The sequence below is a fragment of the Triticum urartu genome, chromosome 1A, assembly GCF_056163025.1.
Source record: "Triticum urartu cultivar PI428250 chromosome 1A, HENAU_Tu73, whole genome shotgun sequence".
Classification (NCBI taxonomy): Eukaryota; Viridiplantae; Streptophyta; class Magnoliopsida; order Poales; family Poaceae; genus Triticum; species Triticum urartu.
Window position 1 is genome coordinate 496,454,586 of NC_141873.1, and position 11,033 is coordinate 496,465,618.

Genomic DNA, 11,033 nt, shown 5'->3' on the forward strand with positions numbered 1-11,033 from the left:
CTTGTGACTTTTCGCATCCTCGAATCAGAGGGCCACACTTTGGTGTAAGCAACACTCCATTGGTGGGTTACTTGTGACTTTCTGCGGAACAAATTAATGTGGGGTGAGATTTTTAGTGGGTCACTCATGACTTTTCACAGTCTCAAGTGCGGCAGTACATTTTTTTTCTTCTTCAGAAAAAAAATCCGGTGCGCGACCTTCCACGCGTTAGACTTAGAATGGTCGCACCGGACTAGTAGGTAAGTGGTGCTGAAATTATGTTTGTTTTCTTGCGGTTTTTCTAGTCATTGTAGGTAGTGTGTGCTAATTCGCAATAAGTTGTTGCGATTGCGAGAAAGTTAAAGGAAGTGGCGGAGAAGCGATGACGGGGACAGAGGAGGAGTGGTGCCGGCGAAGGGGGTGGAGATTGTGCGATGATGAAAGAGAAGATAGAGATGCGACAAATGAGGAGGAGGAGGTGTCGCATCATAGGGCTATAGCATGAATGGCCACGCCTTCGATCCACCGAACAGTTTTAAGCATGTTTGCGAGAAAACGAAAATTTGTCATGTGAGTAGAACAGCACCAAATCTTATACCACTGTGTTTCAACCTCCTTTTTGGAAAAAATAAATAAATTCGTACAATGTTTCTAGAAAGAAAAGCAACAGAACTCTTGCTTTGGACAAAGGCTAATTTTCCAGAAAATGGAAGAAGGCTTTGGACGAAGGACTGGTATGTATGCTTTGGTGGCCTAATTAGTCACACTCAGACCAGCTCAAGCACTCTCACTGCTAAGAGATGTGACCTTGCCAAGAGCCGAACTTGAAGAACATGGGCTAGCTGGCTAGTATATCTTCAGTTGGATCCCAGCTTGGAAGTTTGCCATGTGGATCATCTAGCCAATCATAGTGGACGTTCCTACACAAAAGCAAGCTCCGTGAGTCCAATCTATCGCAACAAGTGGTTAAATTCCTTAGGCCGAAAGAGCTAGAGCACTAATGATACTAGTATAACATCAAGAATAGATCGATGCATTCCTCCACCACCGTCCCGTCCAAAAAAGTTGGCTTTGAAAACAAGCAAAGCTCTCCCCTGATACGTGTTTGGCCACCACTTGGCCTCGTTTCAGAATTTAATCACGCAACTCACGCACAGCATTTTCTGTAACTGCAAAAGTTGCTGGGAATATGTACGGTTTTAGTCTTCACCGATAAAATACGTAAGATTTCCAGTAGATATATATGATGATTCCCCGCCCGGTGCTTGCTCGCACAAATGGTTGCCTATAACAATTCACTACCCTCACGAAAAATCGACGAATCCACTTTAAATTTGATACCCATGTATACTTTACCTGGATTTGATCTCAGCCATGAACAGTGTGGCGCGGTGCACGTTATTTAACACGCTTGACACCATTTGAAAACAAGCAAAGCTCTGCCCCGATACGTCTTTGGCCACCACTTGGCCCCGTTTAGAATTTAAGCACGCAACACTCGACATTTCCTGGAACAGCAAAAGTTGCCGAGAATATGTACGGCTTTAGTCTTGATCTGAAAGGAATACGTACGACTTGATCTCCGCCATCAGCACAGTGTGGTGCACAGTGTTTAACACGTTTGACACGGATCCCCGGCGGTCCGCAACGCTCCAAAAAGATCCGCGGAGAAGAAGACGGGCACGACGGGGCGAGCTCGAGCGGAGCGCGCGCGCGTCGCCGTCAGCCCCGGCCGCGCCAGCACAAAGACTCGCCGGCGTCTAGCTCCGGCCCCGCATGTGTCCTTCGAATCTACCGGGTCAAAAATCCCGTGGAAAGACAGGTGGAAACCGGGGCCGGCCCCCGACGCGTGGCGCGGAGGGGCGGCTCGGGCGGGCGCGCGGCGTCAGCGGTCGGCTGGAGATTACATTACGGCCGCACAACGATCATTGTTAATGGCGGCCGAGGAATGACCCCCGGCCCTAAGCTTTCGGTCGTCGGTCGATGCGGACGAGAGATCTTTTGCTCGCATGCGATGCGAGCGAGCGATGGTGAGAGTGAGACGCGATTATATTAGGCGGAAGATATGGTCAGTCGGGTGGTTAGGCTGCGCCCGACCTGGCCTTCTGCTGGCCAAGCGATCTGCGCCCGGGAAATTATGAGATGCTTGGGTGGTGCATTAGCCGGTGATCGTATCTTTATCTCTGCAGGGGGTGGCTTGGGGCTGGCGGAAATGCTTGTTTAGACGAAATTATGTGATCCTTGGGTGGTGCTGGGATTAATCAGCATGTGATCATATCTTTATCTCTGCTGGGACTGCGATTAGGAGCTGGCAAAAATGTCGGTTTACAAGAAAATATAGTATCATTGGGTGACACGGGGATTAGATGAGGTGTTTTTTTTTTTTGTGTGTGTGGCTATGAGTCGCTCGCGTTTATTTTGTGTGGCTACGAGTCACTTGGAGCACGAAATTTCAAAAAAAAAAATATGTGCGATTTGTAGAAAAAGAAAACGAAACACACACACACACATGTGCATCTAGATGTGATACATAGTTGTAAATTTTTATCAATATGTATATTAATTCATGTGTGAATTATAATAGTGAATATACACTTATTATAGATTCATGTATTTATCTTTTTTTTGTAGCCCTCTGAACACATTCTATGAAATTTTACTACTATGTATTGAGAATGTATATTTATTTTAGGGGGGGGGGGGGGGGGGTTGATTTGCTTTTTTTGTAAGGGCTCAAAGTGACCTGACCTCCTTATTTGTGCTTTTTAAATTAGAGTATGGTCTGGAAATGTGTGATTGAACTCTTCTAACTTTGTCTATCAATTTATAAAAACATTACATGTATTTGATCACAAAGAGTACTATCATTATGTTTTCTTATGGAAAGTATTTGATAACTAATTATCTGTGTTCATTCCAACAAATTCTTAATTATAAAACACAGCGCAAAAGTCTTGAAACCATCACATGTTTTGGAACCAAATGAATAGAGCGGTAGCATGGTGCTTGAGGTGTTTGTATTATAGAAAAGTAAATTTGGAGTTCTCGATGAAAATCTAAATTAAATTTAGTCTAGAAAACATGGCGGTTCGCGCTAATTGATAATACTTCACTTCTAAATAGACCACCACTTAAAAAATACTTGAATTCGTTAAAAACATACAGTGAATTGTGAATGAATATGTTTCTTTTGGCCATAATTCTTTTATGATTCTCGCAAAAAAAAAACTCTTCTGTGATGGGTTAGAATACGATGGCATTGATGTGGATCTCATTGATAATTACAGACCCGTGAATGTCTCCATAGCACAACTCAAGTACTCAACCTTAAAACAAAAAGGAAATTCATTGAATTGGTATTGTCTAGAATAATTGTTCTCGCCTTCTCAGTCGGTATCGTTTCTCGAGAATTGCAACACAAATTTGTCAAATCGATTGCTTTCAGTGAATAATACATGGATTCGTGACGCAACCAACTGATTGACCAATGATCTTGTGCTAGATCCGTCCCAAAATAGAACATGTTATGGAAATGTGTGATAGAACATTTCTAACTCTAGCTATCAATTTATAAAATGCTATCACTCTGTAAATGATTACTGATGTTTGATCAGCAAGAGTACTATCATTATGTTTTCTTATGAAAAATATTTCAGAATTATCTATGTTTATTTCGACACACTCTTATAAGGCATAATGTTTTGGAACAGAATGAGTAGAACGGTAGCGTAGGATTCAAGGTGTTTATGTTGAAGAAAAAGTAAATTTGGAGTTTTCGATGAAGATCTAAATTAGGTCTACAAAATATGACGGTTCACGCTACTTCACTTCTAAATAAACGGACACTTAAATAATACTTGAGCTCATAAAGACATATGATGAATCGTGAATAATACTTCACTTTAGTTTCTCTTGGGCAGAATTCATCTATGACCCATCGCAAAAAGAAAAGAGAATTCATCTATGATGCGTTAGAATATTATATGACGGTGATGTGGATCTCATTTATATTCCAGATCCGTGAAGACATCCATATAGCACCAGTCAAATTTATGCCTGATAACTTAGCTCCACTCAGCCTCACACCACACAAATCGGTTGAATCAATATTGGCCAGAATAAAAGCTCTCGGCACTGTTGCTGGAGAATTGCAACACAAATTTGTCCAGTCGACCTGTTCCTTTCAGTGAATAATAATATACATGGATCCGTAGACGCAACCGGCCGATGTGTACACGCACGGCAGCTCGAGCGGCGAAAACCAGATCCACGCGTGCTGGCACGTAGAAATGTGGTATACGTACGCCTAGCTGCCACACATGGGCCCTCGAGATGTACACGTACGAACGCTACGGAGAGTTTAGGCACATACATACTCTCTTAAAAATTAGTACAAAGTTAAGTCATCTATTTTGAAAGAAAGGGAATATCAAATAGGAAGCTCCATCCCTACACGTTTAGCGTGACTAAGCAGGCGACGGCGATGACGGGGCGAACAGTATGGGTAGAGGGCAGAGGTTAGGGGCGGCTACGTAGGACAAGCAACCGTGACGGGGCATGCACGTAGTAGTACGAGTAGATCTTTCTACCCACCGGCTAAAGAATGCTTTACGTTGCTGTCGTGTGGCTAATACTATATGTAAAGCATGTAGCTGATGATCTGGTTGGTGGATCGAAGTCTCGGACGGACAGAGCGTTTTGGGGTTTCATCCGACGTAGATCCTTGATCGATCGAACTAGTAGTAGGTGTGGTACATGATCTACTTTTAATTTAGAGGAAAGGCAATGAGATCCAACTAGTTTCAAGTAGTTAATTCAAAATAACCTTTTATTTTATTTTTGCAGGTACAATCTGAAAGAACTTTACATGCTGTCAGTTTGTTCTTGTAAATGTCATAAAAGAGATATTTTGTTTCTGCTAAATGTAGTGCATGATTCGTTTCCGTTTTTTCTGGAAATACACAGTACATGTCCATTCTATCAAATCTCAGGTTTGATTACAAAAATAGGCTATTTTTGTTTAATATAGTAAGCTACATAATGCAATCTTTTAATAATCATGCATGCATCCTCATAGCGAATAATTAGATATTTTATGCTTCCCATTAGTCCAAGATATTCATAAAAAAGGACAGAGATGGCTAAGCTAGGTGGCAATTATGGTCTAAACAAAGGAAAATGATGCAACAAATGGAGCTGAGGTATTGGTCAGGACGTTGATCAGTTGAAGTTTATTGCAGAGGGAGCTGTCAGTCAATAGATTGTGGGCCACGTCCACATCGGGATCCCTTAAACAAACTGATCTTCCACCGCTACTTCTAGAGCATTCTCCTCACTTAGCCTCAGAGGTGGTTGAGAACTTGAGATATTTGCTTAGTCTTTGCTGCTGCGGCCGCCTCATTAGCTTCGATTAATTCTGTCCGATAAAGATGGAAACGAGTTGACTCCTGCATCTTTTCTCTGTTGTTAAATTTAATAACTAGCCCCTCTTGTTCTTATCTTAAGCTCTGCATTTGGGACGCACGTATGCTTGGCCATTGTTTGTATGCAGCTAGTACGTCAGCTAACTTTCTTGGAAGAATGGCAGGGAGCAGCACGGTCCATTCTTATGCACCGGAGAGAGTATCTCTGATCCGAGCTTGCACTTGTTATAAGTATTGTTTTCTTCCCATCCGCAACGGCTGCAAGATTCATACCAGTGGACGAGCAGGCTCTGCCGACGGCACAGTTGATCTACTAATCAGCATGAATAGTAGGCAAAGCACACCCTCTTCCCCCCCTGGTCACAGCTCCCCCCGGCATGATCCATGGCCCATTCATTCATGCCCATCTCCCGTTCCTTCGCGTACCTCGCTGGGAGGAGTATCGGCCAAGCGTTCCAGCTACTGACGAGCCATCCAATGCATACTCAATGCGTCAGATCAGATGGGCGGTAGCGCAAGTAGCTAGGCCGTTTCCTGTTAGCGCATGATTACATCGAACGGGGGGACACCGGTGCCCATAGTGCCAGTGGAAATGATTCTGCCGATTATATTCGAATCGACGTACTGCTACTATTAGATGATTGGAAGAGTCTGGGGAAAACCGTGCTGCATTTGGTACCTTGTCTGTCTGTCTGTCTAGAATTGCCAAAAACAGAGTGTGGATGGATTTAGAGCAACTTTAGCAGATACCGCATCGGACCGAGCCGCAAAACGTGTTTGCAATTTGTGAAAAAACGTCTTTATGGAGCGGCGCGGATGGCCGCAGTTGCAGACCCGCATAACGGCCTCTTAACAAAAGATATTCGTGAAATATGCTTTTTTATGGGTCGGCTTTGCGGGGTCTGATCTGGTGCAGCTCCTCCCGGCCAGGAAAACCTAAATTTACACCTTAATTTGATCCAACATAATGCATTTCTTTGCTTTTTCAACAACATTGGATACATAAGACATCACCAAATCTTTGCTAGAATAGCAAGACAAAAAAAAAACAAGAACCACAAGTATGGATTTTAGAAGATTTCCAACTTCCATAACTGCTCCCACTAGTTGGACTTATATATTCTCCATGCATTCATTGTTTATCCGCGGATTCTTGATTTTGCATTTTTCTTTCTTCATCTTTGGTTCGAAAGAAGTAGACGTTGCTTCCCCTCTAGTTGCATTATGTTGCTTCAGCGTGCTCCCGCCGACTGCTTTCGCCGGAAACTTGGGCGGCGGCCCGGTGGCAGGGCGAGGGGGAGAGGGGAGGAGGTTGGTGGGGAAAGCGCGAGCTGAAATGCCCCCCCCCCCTTCACCAACCGCTTCAGCTTATATGCAGGGCACTGCAAGGGCGAGGGGGGAACCCGCGTATTCGCGGGTTGGGGCCGAGATTTTGCCGCACCCCTCAAAATTTTTTGTGGGCCGGGGTGGGATGCGGGATCTGATCGGGCAGGTTTTCCCGCCCCGATCCGCATTTTAACGGTTATTTTGCGAGTCGTGGCGCGATGCGGGGTCTGCTAGAGATGCTCTCAGGCAGCTTTGTGACTGTTTTTCCTGTTACTTGCTTGGTATAATTCTCCCGGATGCGGAAGTACCTTTCTACACCCAGGAGCAAATGCTCCTGGTATGAATAGTAAAATTAAAAAACTAGAAAAAATGTTTAAAAAATTCTGAAATTTTTTTGTTACATACTTTCACAAATGTTTGATGTGCACACAGAATTTCATTGCGAAATCACATTGGTGGAAGGCGTGCCAAAAAAACAAAATCAGAGCTTCAAAATGCTTTTGTAAGTAACATTTTCAGAGCATCGATTTTGTTTTTTTTACCACGCCTTCCATCAATGTGATTTTGCGATGAAATTTTGTAGGCACAACAAACATTTGTGAAAGTATGGCACAAATTTTTTTTAGAATTTTTAGAATTTTTTTGAATTTATTTGATTTTACTGTTCACACCAGAAGCATTTGCTCCTGGGTGTAGAAACTCCACGTCCGGCCGGATGACCCTTTTTTGTTAAAAGGAAAAGGAAAAATTATGACAGAACATGATGCTGCAGTGTATAAACAGCCAGAAAGCAGACTTTTACACTCATCATAGCTTCGGAGCCGGGTAATTCTCCCGGATCACTTTTTTTTTTGGTCCCTTTGGTTCGTTATGAAAAATGAAAAAAATCTGACTGCAGATGATATACTGCAGAGCATAGTTTTAAATAGTGAGCTATGCTAATTAGCGGCACACTGCTCAAACTGGTATAACACAGCTATAGCAGGCCATAGCCCGCTACTTTATAACTTTTCCGGACAATTATAGCCAGCTATTTAAACTTTTGCTGCAGAGTGTAGGAATAGTCAGAAAGCAGACATTTACCCTCTATCATAGCTAGTATGATGTCAGTGCTTTCTTGAGTGCAAGTGATTACACTACTCTCGGTGCTTCAAGTCAAATGCTTCAGAAGGTTATCCCTACTAGTGCCTCCTTTTTAGGTAGAGAAACTTTAGAACAAAAGTTTCAGAGTTTTAACAGACACCTTTTGTCAATAGTTTTGCTATTCCTCAGGTGACTCGGCTATTTCTAAATCACCGCTAGGAAACATCCAATCTGAACACGAGGTTTAGGTTTCGTTAGTCGAGATAAAGATATCTTGATCAGACGTCTATCAATGTTTGTCTGCCTTCGACAGCAGATAGATCCTATCAGATGTTTCACTGTTTCCGTTACAACGAAAAATCAGAAAGAGCCTGCGTAGTGTAGAAACAGTCAGAAAGGAGAGATTTACAGTCGATCACAACTACTAGTGCTGAGCTGATGTTGGTGCTTTTGCTGAGTACAAGTGATTACACTCCTTTTTCACCTTGCTACATCGAATCAAGTGATGCAGGGGTGTGGCATGGTGGCCGGCGTGGTGGAGCAACGACGAAGGCAAGAGTGAAAGAAGGAAGGAGAGAAAATAAAGAGGATGGAGTCGCGGGGTCCGGGAAGGGTTTTGGATAGGCCGGGGATGTCGGATTCATACATTTCGCGTGTCCGGACTCCCGCAATCCTCTCCCACTTTTGTATCCGGTTTGTGGGAGAAATCACATCTGGACTGCCCCGCGGACCGATATAGACCCGCATTGGATGGCTCTCACGGTCCAAACGGATGTGAGCGGTTTGCGGGTCCAACTTGAAGATGCCCTTACTTTCTTATAATTATGAGGAGAAAACTAGACAGACGAAAACTTGATGCACCTGGTACCTTATTTGTCTGTCTAAAATTGCCAAAAAGGCGAGAGTGTGGATGGATTCAGGCAGCTTTGTGACGTTTTTTTATTTTACAAATGAGTCTGTTTTTCCTGTTACTGGCTTGGTGATTGTCCCGGATGACCTGTTTTCGCCCAAATGTTTGGTTAAAAAGAAAAAGAAAAATTATGACAGAACGTGATACTGCACTGTAGAAACAGTCAGAAAGCAGACATTGACGCTCGATCGTAGCTAGTGTCATGTCATTGCTTTCTTGACTGCAAGTGATTACACTACTCTCGGTGCTTCAAGTCAAATGCTTCGGAAGGTTATCACTATTATTGCCTTATTTTAGGTAGAGAAACTTTAGAACAAAAGTTTCAGAGTTTAATTGGACGCCTTTTATTAATAGTTTTGCTATTTCTCGGGTTGACTCGGCTATTTCTAAATTGTAGCTAAGAAACATCCAATCTAAACACAAGTTTTTAACCTTTTTATCAGCAGAGATGAACAATATCTTGATCAGACACCTATCAATGTTTGTATGTCTTTCACAACAAATACCCTCTCTGTCCCATAATATAAAAGTGTTTTTGACATTACCGGAGGGAGTAGATCGTGTTAGCTGTTTGACTGTTTTTGTTATACAAAGAAAAAAACGAAAAAAGGAGGATACTTCATAGTGCAGGAACAGTCAGAAAGGAGAGATTTACAGTCGATCACAGCTACTAGCGTGAGCTGATGTTACTGCTTTTGTCGAGTGCAAGTGACTACACTCCTTTTTCACCTTGCTGCATCGAATCAAATGCTCTAGCCTCTAGAGAAGTGGCACTACTTTGCTCCTCTAGAGAAGTGGCGAGGAGGAGGAGGCCGAGGAGGAGGCCGAGGAGGAGGCTGAGGAGGAGGGCGAGGAGGGTGGTGGAGGGGAGGTTGACCCCGAGTTGTGGGGTGACTTGCCATCGGGTGCTCCGCAGGGGTGGCTGCGTGGTACTGCCGGAGTACCTAGACCACCTTCTATCGAGGCGCACAAGTGGCTCATTGAACCCGCGGGGACAGAGTAAGTGCCTCTCAATCATATTTTCAACACATGACAACATTTTCTTATTGTACACATGGCAATCCTTTGATTCTTTTGCAGTAACTGGATCCTTCGCGAAAAGGATCGTAAACCGAACGGCCTTATCACTGTCCTGTTGAAGGAGTTTTGGCCTACCCTATTCTACCTGCGGCCAAACAGGGACCCGCAACAGTGGGTTTTGGCCATGAGCTGGGCCAACTACGAGGCTTGCAGCAACGCGGAGTACGGGACGACCGCTAAGGCCGTGATCACCAAATTTTGGGTAAGTTCTCTTCTGAATCACTTGTCTTCAGTTTCGTTCATAGTTTATCATTGAGTCACTCAACTCATGCCTTATTTGCTTCTGGTTTATGCATGATTGCAGCAACTCTATAGAGTTCTTGACGAGCACAAGGCCAGAGCCGACGTAGTCTTGCTTGCGGCTACGAAGAAGAAAGCTCGTCAGTTGTAGTACGAGGTGCGATGGGTTGCCATCTCGCAGTACTACCACATCTACCTGCAACAAAAGATGACCAAAACTCAAGTGTAGAGGCAACGACTTACCTTGAACAGGGAGCAGTTCATGATGGTAACTATTACTGACTTTTCATTGTTTCAAGCAGTCGACTATATGTTTCGTGCTCACATGTCATGCTTCCAAAATTTGCATAGGTTGTTCCTCGTTGGTGCTATGGAAGGCATGACGGATGGGCGAGTTTGGTGGATAGGTGGCTCGGCGACGATGCAGAGTTTGCTGCCAAGAGCAGCAAGGCCCGGGCTAACCGTGGAAAAGACGGGACACACGGCCAAGGAAACAGGAACCACTGGGGCTTCAAGGCCATGAAGGTATATCTATATGCATGATGCATTTTTGTTCTTCTTTACCGTCATGTTCTTATGTATGGCTAACTTCTGTTTGACGTTGCAGGAGGACAAGTTGAAGAGGCCGCTCTCAGACATTGAGTTGTGGAAGCTGGCCCGCGAGCGGAGTGACTGCAAGGACGGCGAGAGCCAGTACTACGGGAAGACCGAGCAAACACCTGGAGTCTTACACTCAGAACTATTAGAAGTTGCATCCGTATGTTCCTGTTCCTGAGGTCGCCCAGTCTCAGATCGACGACACGGCGGTGGTGGCCATCCAGGGGAAGTCACATGGCTTGTATCCGTGTTTCGATGGCTTGATCACTCCTTCGATCTCGTACACACGACTTCGGGCTACCAACCCGAGCCAGTTAGAGAGTACGGGGCGTTCACAGACTCCCTTAGCCCGCCAGCATGCTGTAAGTACTTCCCCTTTATCTTCTTTCTCTCTA